This window comes from Peromyscus eremicus, chromosome 9 (assembly GCF_949786415.1).
Source record: "Peromyscus eremicus chromosome 9, PerEre_H2_v1, whole genome shotgun sequence".
Lineage (NCBI taxonomy): Eukaryota > Metazoa > Chordata > Mammalia > Rodentia > Cricetidae > Peromyscus > Peromyscus eremicus.
In genome coordinates this window covers 50,263,014-50,275,239 of record NC_081425.1, presented here as the reverse complement: position 1 = coordinate 50,275,239, position 12,226 = coordinate 50,263,014, and the positions used below count along the sequence as shown (strand labels likewise).

Here is a 12,226-nt window from a genome sequence, read left to right as displayed (position 1 = left end):
GGGAAGGAGAGAACTCACAGGGACAAGGGCATTTCAGGTTAGGTAGAGACTGAGAATTCAAACAAGACCCAAACTGAAGTCTGATATGTAACAAGATGCAATGGGTGATTGGCTTGTGATGGAATCGGATGGAACTAGATTTTAGAAGCCTCTTAGTACCAGCTGGGCACACACATCTTGCTGTCCCTTCTCAGAAAATACAAACCATTATAAGAGTCTTGCTATTAGTATAATTTCTTTCCTAATTGGGTACTGTTTTCTTCCATTGTGTGTATGAGTTCAGACAGCAGTACTGTTCAAGGTCACACCTGGCACATGTCCATGGAAGCAACAAGACGCTACAGAGGACTGAGCTCCCAGCTAGAAACATTGGTTTTTTTGTTTTCTGGACCCCTTTGAGGAGCCATTGCCTGGTAGGGAACTTCAAGGTTGGGCTGATTTTTCAGATCAGTGGTATTCAAAGGGCCAAAGTCTACTGTTTACAAAGAACTTTCTCATCTCTGTCTGGTTCCTAGAACAGAATTCCCAAAAAGCAAAGAGTCTCCCTTGGTGGAGCTATTTGGTGGCTGTTTACACATTTGCACAATTAACATGCCTTTTAGATGTAAATAGAAATCAGCCCAGAGGAACACACTATTAAGTAGCGGGCAACGTGCAGCGTGTTTTAATAAAGCTGTCAGTGAAGGGTTAACCTCAGTCCTTGCAACCACTCCTGGGGCATCAACAGCACCAGGCAGAGGCCTGCTGAATAGCTGAGCTCCCACAATGCAGCAGAGAGGGCAGTGTTGTGAGGTACTCCCAGGTGACACTGTTTGAATGTCATTTAAAGTTCACTTTCATTATTTTAATTGTCACTGTAAAAATTTCCCATTCAGGACTGATTATGTTCTAAGAGAAATCAGAACTTAAATTCCAATCAATCATAATTGAACATGTTGTTGCAAGTGGCATATAAAGCTGTGTCTCGGATGTGATTAAGACAAGTATTAGTTACTTGGGGAAAGCTGTAGGGAGATCTAGGAGCAAGCAGGATTAATGCTGAATAATTTACATGGCCGAAGTTATCAGAGGAAGAGGAGCAGAAACAGTTGAGAGGTGGTTCTGTGTGCTCTGGAAGGATGGGGCTAATGCTTGCAGCTCACATTGCAATCACCCCAAAGGTTATGAGAAGGGCTGAGATAGCACTGAAGCATCATAGGATCTGACACCAAACTTTCTGGAGACTGGCTGAGTTTAGGAAAGCTTGTAGTTTCTTTGGGTCTCAGTTGTTTAATAAGATAATACACAATCTGGTCTAGTGAGTTACCTCAGAGGGTAGAGGTGCTTGCCACACAAGCCTGGAGCCCTGCATTTGATTACTGGAACCCAGAGGAAGGTGGAGGGAAAGAAATAACTTCACAAAGTTGTGCTTTTTCCTCCACATGCATACAAAGTACTTGTGACATATTTCCACACACTTCACATGTGTGCATGTAGGTGTGTGCATGCCTAAGCTCTGTCAAAATGGGAAGAAGAAGGCATAAGAATGGCCATTAAGAACCAGCCCAAGACATTTGATGCCATTGAGATGGAGTACTGAGAATTAAGGTCAGAGTCCCACAGAGAGGGAACCATTCTTCTCACCTAAGCCCCTCCCTTTCTGCCTCTTCCCAGATTTACTTGTATATATGGATCGTGGGCTTAAGGGGCCATCCTTGTTGGATCAAACAGATCTTAGCTCCTTTGAACTCCAACCACAGAGGAAGAGTCCTTTGCTTGCCCCTTGTTCCAAAACTCAGTTGCTGGGATAGAGGAGAATTTAAACTTTGGAATTAGGAAAATCAACACATCATATTTCTTAATCTCTGAGGCCTGACATTTGGATTGTAAATCGGGAATCATGACTACCCTATAGGGCTGTAGAAAGAATAAGCACAATAATGACAGAATTGCCCAATTGTAAGTTCCGACATAATATTAATCCTTGTGAGCTTCAACCCATCAATACTACAGAGTCTGTCCGGGGCGTTTCAGAATAGAGGCCAAAGATAAGTTCCCATGGTTTCTGCTTCTGGGGTGTTTCTAAATGTTGACAGTGCTCTGTCCCGCAGTTCCTGTGGCTGAGCTCGGTGTGTGCCACACTCCCTCCCTCCTGCTCTCAGGAAGGTATCTGGAGGAAAGAGGAAATCCAGAAAGTGGCTCTTCCTTTTCTGGAAAGTGCCAACAGTCTCTGGTTCCAGAATATCCCAGAAAGAGAGGACTTCCACACTCCCCCGCCCCCCAGACCCCATTTACAAACCAATTTTCCTGGAAAGGGAAGTCGGGGGAATCGTCACGAACCTAATAAAGGTCTCTGAAAACAATGTTTCTCCATTTGAAAAATAAACCATGTCTTTAAATGCATTAACTCTGTGGGGAAATAAATGTAATAAACCAAATTCAATCCCTGCCAACATTTGTTTTCTTATCTATGTAAAATCAATATACTTGTTGCAATTATGTCTTTCAATAAATCCTCCCAAAGCCTTATTTTCTCATAAGATTTCCTGCCGCACGCAGATTCATTGCGTTCATTTTCCATCTAGAGAAATTGTTTCTTGCGTTTTCCAGCCATCCAGTTTCCTTGAAGGAGGCTGTTGCCCGCCCTTAGTGACTATGTCCCTTCTTCAAGGGCCATTTAGGCAGCAATTACTTTAATTGGATTGTGGTGCCCACCCGGCTGGATTTTGCACTGATAGAACAGCCCTCTTCAGAGTAGGGGTGAATTTTCTGGCCCAAACTGACATCAGTCTGTTCCTGCCTTGCCTTTCTATGGTTTTCAAAGGGCAGCTGGGAGAACTTTCATCTTTTTCTCTGTTGGGCATGAGCAGGAAAGCGGCTGTCTTATTAGGGAAGGGATGGCAGTGGACTTTTCAAATGGGACTCTTTTTACAGACATGTGTGTCTGAGCTCGTCTCTGACAGGTTTAGAGATGGAATGCACCAGGCCAGAGCCCCAGGAATCTTAAACTTAAGAGATGACCAGTGTGCCCCCCACCACCCTGCCCCAAAGTGTAAGTATGAAAGGAGTAAGAGGACCTGCACACAGTGCTTGGCCCTTGTACAGCAGGCTTCCATCCCTCTCATTGCAGAGACAGAAAAAGATCAGGACGGGAAGCAACTGGCCTCAGGCAGCCAACACTGAACTTCAGTTCGTGACTCTGCCCTAATGTGATGCTAATTTCCACATGGCTTCGATGTCTTCCCTTTCCCCCTACTTTTTCAGGTTGGTATGAAGGGTAAAATAGTTAATTTTAGTTGTCAACTTGACTGGATTAAGAGATGCCTGGAAAACTGATCAAATATTAATTCCGGGTGCAACTGTAAAGGTATTTCTGGGAGACACTGGCTTGGTCAGGTGGCTGAATGAACCAGATCTCAGTATGATGTGTGCCATCCAACCAAATGGTGGACTGGTTAGAACGAGAAAAGGAGAAAAAACGAAAAAAGTAGTTACTTTTTCTACTGGAGCTGAAACAGTCTCCCCCATACCCATCATGCACTTGGGCCTCAGAAGCACTCTGCCCTTTGAACTTCAAGACACAGTAAAGATTCTTCAAGTTCTTGGGTCTTTGTCCTTAGATTAAGCTACACCACCACTGTTGGAAGATCTCTGTCTCATAGATGTTATAGAACTCATCAGCCATAATCATGAGGGCCATTTTCCCTCCTAATTCTCTCTCTCTCTCTCTCTCTCTCTCTCTCTCTCTCTCTCTCTCTCTCTCTCTCTCTCTCTCTCTCTGTGTGTGTGTGTGTGTGTGTGTGTGTGTGTGTAAGCTTAGAACTGCCATCCATCATATTCACATTGGTTTGTCTCTCTGTAGAAACCCTGGCTAGCACACAGGCTCACTCTTAGCTTTCCTTATGTCTCCCAGGATTCCATGTTCTGTCTCCAGATCTCCAGATCTCCTCCTGCTTCCTTTTCTCCCTGTTTCTTGCCCATTAATTATTATTGTTTATTTTCTTGTTTTTACAAACTTTTTTTCACCAAAGCTTCCCCCCTCCCCTGTCCTCAGTCCCCCTCCCCCATCCACTCCTCCTCTATTGTTTCTCTTCAGATACAGGTAGATATCAGCCAGCCATGGTATATCAAGCTACAGTGAGACTAGGAACCCCCTCCTCCACCAAAGTTCAATAAGGCAATCCATCAGGAGGAATGGGTCCCCAAATCAAGCAACAGGGTCAGAGACATCCCCCGCTCTCACTGCTAGGATTCCCACATGAAGACCAAGTTACACAACTGTAACATGTATTCAGAGGTCCTAGGTCAGTCCCATACAGACTCCCTGGCTGTCAGTTCAGTCTCTGTGAGCCCCTATGAGTCCAGGTTAATTGGTTTGGTGGGTTTTCCTGTGGTGCCCTTGACATCACTGGGTCCTACAATCCTTCCTCCCCCTCTTCTGTAGGATTCTCTGAGCTCTGCCTAATGTTTGGCTGTGGATTTCTGCATCTGTTTCCATCAGTTGCTGGGTGAAGCCTCTCTAATGACAGTTGGACTAGGCACCAATCTATGAGTACAGCAGAATATCATTAGGAATCATTTCATTGACCTTTTTTGCCACTCGTTTGGTTCTATCCTAGGTCTCTGGGGTATCTCGCTTCTGGGTCCTGGCCCTCAGTGGTATGGATCTCCAACTGTAGCAGTCATTAGTTGGTCACTCCCACAATTTCTGTGCCATCTTGGATGTGGAACAAGGGGAACACTCCTCCACTGCAAACTTGTACAGCCACTTTGGAAATAAAAAATGGCAGTTTCTCAGAAAATTAGGAATTGAACTACCTCAAGACCCAGCTATACTACTCCTGGGCATATACCCAAAGGATACTATACCATACCACAAGGACACTTGCACACCTATATGCATAGCAGCTTTATTCATAATAGCCAGAAACTGGAAACAACCTAGATGCCTGTCAACTGAAGAATGGATAAAGAAAATGTGGTACATTTATACAATAAAGTATTACTCAGCGGTTAAAAACAATGACATTAGGAAATTTGCTGGCAAATGGATGGAACTATAAAAGATCATCCTGTATAAGGTACCCCAGACCCAGAGAGACAAACATGGCATGTTCTCACTCATAAATAAATATTAGCCATAAGTGAAGAAGGACAACACTACAACCCACAGACCCAGAGAATCTAAGTGACAAGGAAGGCTGGAGTGGGGGAGATGGATGAAGCTCACTGTAAAGGGGAAATAGAATGAACATTGCCAGAGAATGGGGGGAGGGACTTGGAAGGGGTAATAGGGATGGGAACAGGAGGGATCAGGTAGGGGAGAATAGAGAGAGAGAGAGTACTGGAAGATACAACTGGAATCTGGGGTCGTCTCTAAGATGAGCTAAAAACCTAGAGCAATAGAAACTCCCAGGAATGTATGAGGGTGACCTAGCTAAGACTCCTAGCAATAAGGGATATGGAGCCTGAACCGGCCATCTCCTGTAACCAGGCAAGACTTCCAGTGGAGAGCCTGGGACACCAACCCAGCCACAAATTCTTTGACCTACAATTTGTCTCGCTTACAAGCTGTTTTTTGCCTCTTATCTCATCCTCTCCCAGGGCACCTGCACCCAGTGTCAGAGGAGGGACTGGAGCTGGCCCGGCCTCCCCACCTGCCTGCTGCACTCCGGGCTATCCTGCAAATTGGCTGCTTGTTTCAATGACTCCTCTGAGTGATTGCAAAGGCATGGAGGAAGCACTTGAAATGACTCTCTCTTACAAAATGCTGTTTGTTGTGTCAGAACAGGAAAAGGCCTGGGAAAGTCCCAGCAGCATGGTACAACTTGACACACTGAGGAGACAGGAGATGAATGAGCTGCCAGAGCTGCTGAAGACACTGTAGACTTTCACTTATTTATTGAGCTAAATTATTTATCTTAAGGAGTTAACTGCTCTGACTCGTTTATCACAAGCTCCAGGTCCAAGCATTGTTGCGAACAGGAATATGTGACCCCAGCAGTGAAAACAAAGACTAAACAATTAAAAAGAGAGAAGTTGATACACTCTTGATTGCAGGCTCTTTGCTCTGGAAGGAAAAGAACAGTGGCCTAGAAGTGGTGGCACACACATGCACCATCCACACCATGAAAGCATTTCTGGGCTAACACTTTGCCCTACTCTGCTATACTGATGGGTGGAGTCTGTGACTCCAGGTGTCATAGCCACCAGGTTAAAGGGGGACCATAAAACAGCTTCCTGAGATGTGGTCAAAGGCTTCAGAGCCTTACAGAGATGAAAGGATCTTGTTCAATATTTATAAAGCCCCAGGTAGCTCCTCCTCCCCCTTAGGAATTAGGTAATTATCACTAGCAGGAGGTTTACCATCCACCTCTTTTCAATTATTAATCAGCAGAAAAGGCCAAGTATGCACAGAAACCCAACTGTGAGTGCTAACAGGTATCTTTCAGTGTGAGGAGCCCAGAATTTGCTACAGACAAGAAAACCAAAGGTGGCACTTGCCCCTCCTTCCAAACTCTCCAAGGGGTTCTGAGGGAGAAGCTGGCTCAGCTTACACAGGAAGTCATGACTAGCTACCATTTGTTACTTGGAAACAGTCCTTCTGTGATAGTCTGGGTATTGTTTGAAGACTGTACTAGAAAAAGAAAATAAATAAGAAATATTTTCCTAAATCAGTTTGTGCCTTTCCACAGTAGAGAAGGCCAAAGTCCAAAGACCAACACTCCAGGCTTTGAAACAAGACAAATTTGGATTTTTGACTTTCTAAATTCCTTGCGATATTATCAACCTCTATGTCCATCCATATAATGGAAATAACCATCAACACCTGATAGGGTTGTTTTTAAGAATTAATCTCTTGAGCCTCCATGATCAGCAGTCAAAATAATAACAGTGATGACTACTGTTCCTGCCTGCTTGCTTCATGTTATCCTTCATTCACAAATCTGCTCTTCTGTCCTTGTCATCTAGCCGAGGAAAACTAAAAAAAAAAAAAACAACTTTAGATTTTCAGAAGAGCAAGAAGTCCTTTGATTTCTACATAGCTCTTCTCAAGAATCAATGTAATACAGCAACTGTCAACTCCCTAGAGCCCCATCACCGTGGTGACTGTGAGCTGTGTAATGACAGTGCAATCCAGAGACACATTTTGGTAGAAAGGGCCCTGAACTTGGAGTCAGAGGTCTGGGATTTAAATTTTGTTTCTACCACTTCCCAACTGGTAACCATGGACTGTCGGTCACTCCATTCAGCTCTGTGAGGTGGGTGGGTAATAACTAGGTTATAGGTGAGAAAAGCACTTCAGAAATTACCGGAAGAGAGCTTTATGAACAGCGGTGGCTTTTATTAGTAAGATATGAGTACTTTATTTAGCTAAGAAAGATGTTCATCAACAAGGCATGAATGCCTTTTGCTGGGCCTTTTGCCCTTGACAGTCACTCCTTGGACAAGGCTCTGCTCAGAAGGCAAGAAAGGCTCTGGAGAGGGCTGGAAAATGGGTCTATGGTGGTTGTATCTACAAGGTAGGCTAAGAAAGAGATAGCTTTTAAAAATAGACAAGAAGAACTGTAGGTAAGAACTATTTACAAATATGTGGGCAGGATTTAGGAAAATCACTAAAGATGTTCAGCAACCCAAAAGAAGAAACTACAGGGCTTACTCAGCCTTAAAGAGGTTGGAGATGAAGAGCCTGGAACTTGAAAAATACTGTGTCTGACAGGACCAGATATGGGAGTCACACAATTAGCTCAGAGAAGGAAGGGAACGAAAGCATCTGTCTCTTTGCTCTGTCCACTTGCTCTAGATTAACCCAATCTGAAGTTAGGAGGCTACACTTGAAGACCCAAGTCCTTGACCAGAAGCAAGTTTGGAAAAGAAGAGGGTGGCTCTGGGGACCCCTGTAGAAGACAGTTTATGTACACACACATTGAAAGTCAAAGGAACTTCGATAAATATTACTCAGCGCAGGGTACCAAGCGGATGATTCCTAGTGACCCTTGTGCCTCTATGAATAATCAGTTACTTTTCTAACCATGTCTTCTAAAGCTTAACTTGGAAACCAAGCTACCAAACTGGACCTAGGCAGTAAAATCTCCGATGGCCCTTTGCTTTAATCCACTCAAATTGTCGATGTTTCTAACAACCCATCTTTGACTTTCCTCCTGGTGATGAGCTCTGTTGTTATAATCTCAGGACATCTGGTCAGTTCAGTGCAGTGAGAAGCCTCTGCAGCAATCTGTCAATTTCTGGAAAGGCAGCTGATGCAATTCACTCTCTTCTATCACTGCTTGGGGCTCAGTAAAAAAGGTCAGTTCCTGTCTAGCGGCTGTTCACACTTTGAATCCCAAAGATGCTCATCAGATCTGCCCGAGATGAAGCCTGGTTGAATTCTGGCAGAGGCTACAGTAACAATGAGAACCTCATCTGAACTTATTGGTAGGGTTCAGGATCAAGTTACTCGAGTGTAGCATTGGAAGCAATTGAGTCTCTGCCTTGTCCCTTGAGTTCCTTCCATGAGAGCTAGACTGTCTTCAAAAACAATTCGTAAGAACAAGTTGATCTAAAAGACATAACTTTATTTTATTTTACATACCATGTTATCTCACTCCATGGACAAATCTTTTGCTTTGATCTCTTCATTTATTCTTTCTTCAATTTGCTGCTCATTCTGAATTAGAATTCACTTTATGGATTCTTTAATCCTACTCAGTCATCCTGCTTGTTTGTTTCCGTTATCTTATCCCTCTAATCCTCGCCAGATTTTCTGTGCTGTTTCTCCTGAACAGATGCTTTTGAGATCTGACTACCTATTAATCTTGTAGACTTCCAGGAATAAAGGGAAGCCTGGACCATTTGAAGATGTACTTCTCTAGCTACTTGGAAGCTCTTGTACTAATTTCTGTCTGTGTTCTGGCTGCCTTCATGTAACTGAATCTCTGGTCCATCTTCAGAAAGTCACACTCAGTTCTCAGGCCCCATGTTCTCCTGGCTGTGATGTTAGTGGTTGCCATCATTGTTCACACAGAAGTCATTGTTCATGGTGTGAAGTAGATTATTATTGTATCATTGAAGACTTTCCGAACACTTGCATGAAAATTTCTTTTTCCTTTCCTTTTTCTTCTTTTTGTTTTTTTCAAGACAGGGTTTCTCTGTGTAGCTTTGCGCCTTTCCTTGATCTCACTCTATAGATCAGGCTGGCCTCGAACTCACAAAGATCCACCTGGCTCTGCCTCCTGAGTGCTGGGATTAAAGGCGTGCACTACCACCGCCCAGCTTGCATGCAAATTTCTATGATCTCCTTTGATAGAAAAAAAATTTTTCCTGATATTCTTCTTTTTCCATTTCCAAGTATTTGCTGGTTTTTGTTTGTTTTGTTTTATTTTTTCATGTCTCTCTTTTCCCTAAGCTCTGTGAAGGCATGTTGTGTTTCTCAGGATTTAACCGGTGGGGATGATGTTAGTCTGAATGGCTGCCCTGCTAGCTACAAGTCAGTGGAATGATGAAGGATAATGAAGGCAGATTCCCTGATCTTTGGAGGATGTAGACATACATACTCAATGAGAACTTGGCATAGGTATGTACAACTCTCTTCACAAATAAGGAAAGCAGGAAGAGCTAGCTGCAGAAAGCCCAAGGAGGCTCCCAGTAAGGGGATTTCCTAGAGAAGTCCCAGCCTTCACTCCTCTTTGCCTTTCCAGGGAAAGAGATATGATCCATCCCCTTGGGAGGGCATAGTAAGACTCAGGATTGTGAGCTGTGCTGGACACTGCATTTTTCCCCTCTTAGGCTAACTTGTTAAAATGTTTCACAAATAGGTATATTCTAAGAGAATCGATGATCCCTTGGGCTGTAGCATATTGCTTTCATGGTACCTTCTACTTTCCCTCCCCAAATCAACTATTACATGCAGGTCTTACTTCTTACTAGCTGTTCAGCATGAATTACTTGCTTACACATCAAAGAACCTAGGGAGAGAGAAAATGAAAGAAATGAGTCAATGATGGTATAATTCCAGACTTCGCAAAGCTGATTGGCAAAGGGAACTTTTATTTTGGAAAAGCAATATGTCTCTCAGCACCTAGACAGCATTAGGAGAAGAACGCATAATTGTGCCCTTGTGGAAGGGGATCCATTTAATATCACTAGACAGATAGTTTTGATCTTGATTTACCTTAACTTATCCTGGAAATGAATCACACAAACACTTGCCCTATACAAAGACAAAAAGACAACTTTCTTTTTTTGGGTCACAAGTCAACTGTAAGTAGGAGACAGTCCTTGGCATAATTAGAAAATTGCTAGACTTTATATGTTGGTGAAGGGCAACCACTTGAAATTAGAGGCCCATAGTGTGACTCAGACTTTGTATTTTTAGAGAATAGTCATATCCACTAACCTAAAACGATCTGTTCCTAATAATAACAAGGCTGCTTACGTTGCTGTTCACATCACCCACAGACCATCTTGGAGACTCCTATTTTAAACTCCAGCATGTCTTACCAGACATGAGGGAAAATGCCATCCCTTCCCCAACAGCTCATTATCTAGAGAATAGAATGTTCCCATGGAAGACTTGGGAGGTTTGGAAATTGTCATCCTCCTCTGAGGATGTGATTCTGAGACTTTCTATAAGCTCAAGACTTAGGCTCCCCACTGAGTTTCCTCTGATCACTCTAGACACATTGACATTTAGCCTCATGAAATTAATTTTCTGCAGAATCCAGTTGACAACCATGAAATGCTTTGGGGCTTTCCATGTGATAGTATAGTTTTTAAAGTTTTTATAATAGAATATTACTGTTTGCTTTGTTAAATTTGCTTCTAATTTTATCATAAGCTTTTGAGGGTTAAGTCCTTAATATGCAATTATTTATATATGTAACTGCATCTTCCTTATGGAATATGTACAGAAATTTAGGACTATGTGCAGATGTCAAGTTGCTTAGGTTGGAGGTACCTTTCTACATTTTCCTTTCATCTGACTTTTCCCTCTGACTTTTATTATCCTATCATCTTAATAGAGTGCCTGTACAGAATGAGTGGATAATAAATACTGATGGAGCTATTAAATGTATGGCAGAGCTCAGAAATATGAGACTGACATCCTGACCACTAAACTAAGGAGGTACCTCAGAGATCGGAATTACCTTTCCCCCACTTTCTCCTTCATATAATCGAAGTTTTAGGACAAAAGCCTTGGCTTTGGCAGCACCAACAAACTAAGCTCAGTCACTTGTGCCAATTTGCCAATTACAAAGACAAGAAATGCTAAACAGCAGACAGAGGAGATGAAATCAATGCAAGATTAGAGGATCGAATAAGGAGGTTCAGTGACTCCAAGTTCATCTTGGGCAGCTGACATAGGCTCTAGGTTTAAGAGAGAAGGAACTGGGAAGGGGATAAATGAGATGTACGAGTAAGTTTCCCTGGTTATGGTGCAGCGTCTGGTTGATGAGTGTTTCAGTTCTGGTTCTTCAACATGGTCTGAGAAATTGTCAATGCTGTCATCACTTGATGGAACAATCTGGATCCTGCAAGTTGACTGCTTCGGCTCCGCAATGCAGCCCCACTATCATGGATAATTACCCTTCTCTGAAGGTTGGTCTGTCCATCCAGGTTTGGCTATTCTTCAAATCCCAGGTAGCTGAAGGTTTGAGACTGAGTTATCTCTGTGCCTTCAGTCTGAAGCAGGAAGAGGCAGGTTGGATAGGATGACATACCTCAAGTGATGAATGTGGTCTGTAAAGGGACAAGCAGGATTCTGACCTAAAATAAAAAGGATGCACAAAATGAAAGCAGAGATGCCAGTTTCTTTCTTTCTTTTTTTTTTCTTGCTTTGTTACCTTATGAGCTTAAGAGAGGAATCAATACCTTTTAGGAAAATAAAGAAAGAAAGGAAAAGCAGATTCTACATGAATGTTAAATGTGTGCAGAACAGAAACAAAAATCTGTTTATCCCTAGAATTTTTTAGATTAGAGAACAATTGTCAACATGCTGCTTTCACAGTCTTCATGAATAGGAATTTTGTTCACAGATGCGAGTATAAGTCTTCAGGAAGCTCACTGCCATCAGGGAAACTCTAGTTATTAGAAATACCTTCCTATGTACATCTTATGCTCGTGTAATATACTGGTGCCTTAACACACTAATCAGAACCCAGACCAAAAGACGGGATACTAAAAAGTAAATATGAGTCTCCTGTGCATCAAACTGTTGTCCAACATCCAGCCCAGGTTTAATAGCAGA

General features: G+C 42.8%; 1 long non-coding RNA gene across 1 annotated transcript; it reads right to left on the bottom strand.

Annotated features, from left to right (window-relative positions):
- Positions 1–6,760: 6,760 nt before the first annotated feature.
- LOC131919907 (uncharacterized) lies at positions 6,761–11,735 on the bottom strand. Its single transcript, XR_009381459.1, has 3 exons — positions 11,566–11,735; positions 9,897–9,944; positions 6,761–6,961 (listed from the first exon to the last, which is right to left on the bottom strand). It is a non-coding gene; the product is annotated as an uncharacterized LOC131919907 (long non-coding RNA).
- Between the last annotated feature and the right edge of the window lie 491 nt (positions 11,736–12,226).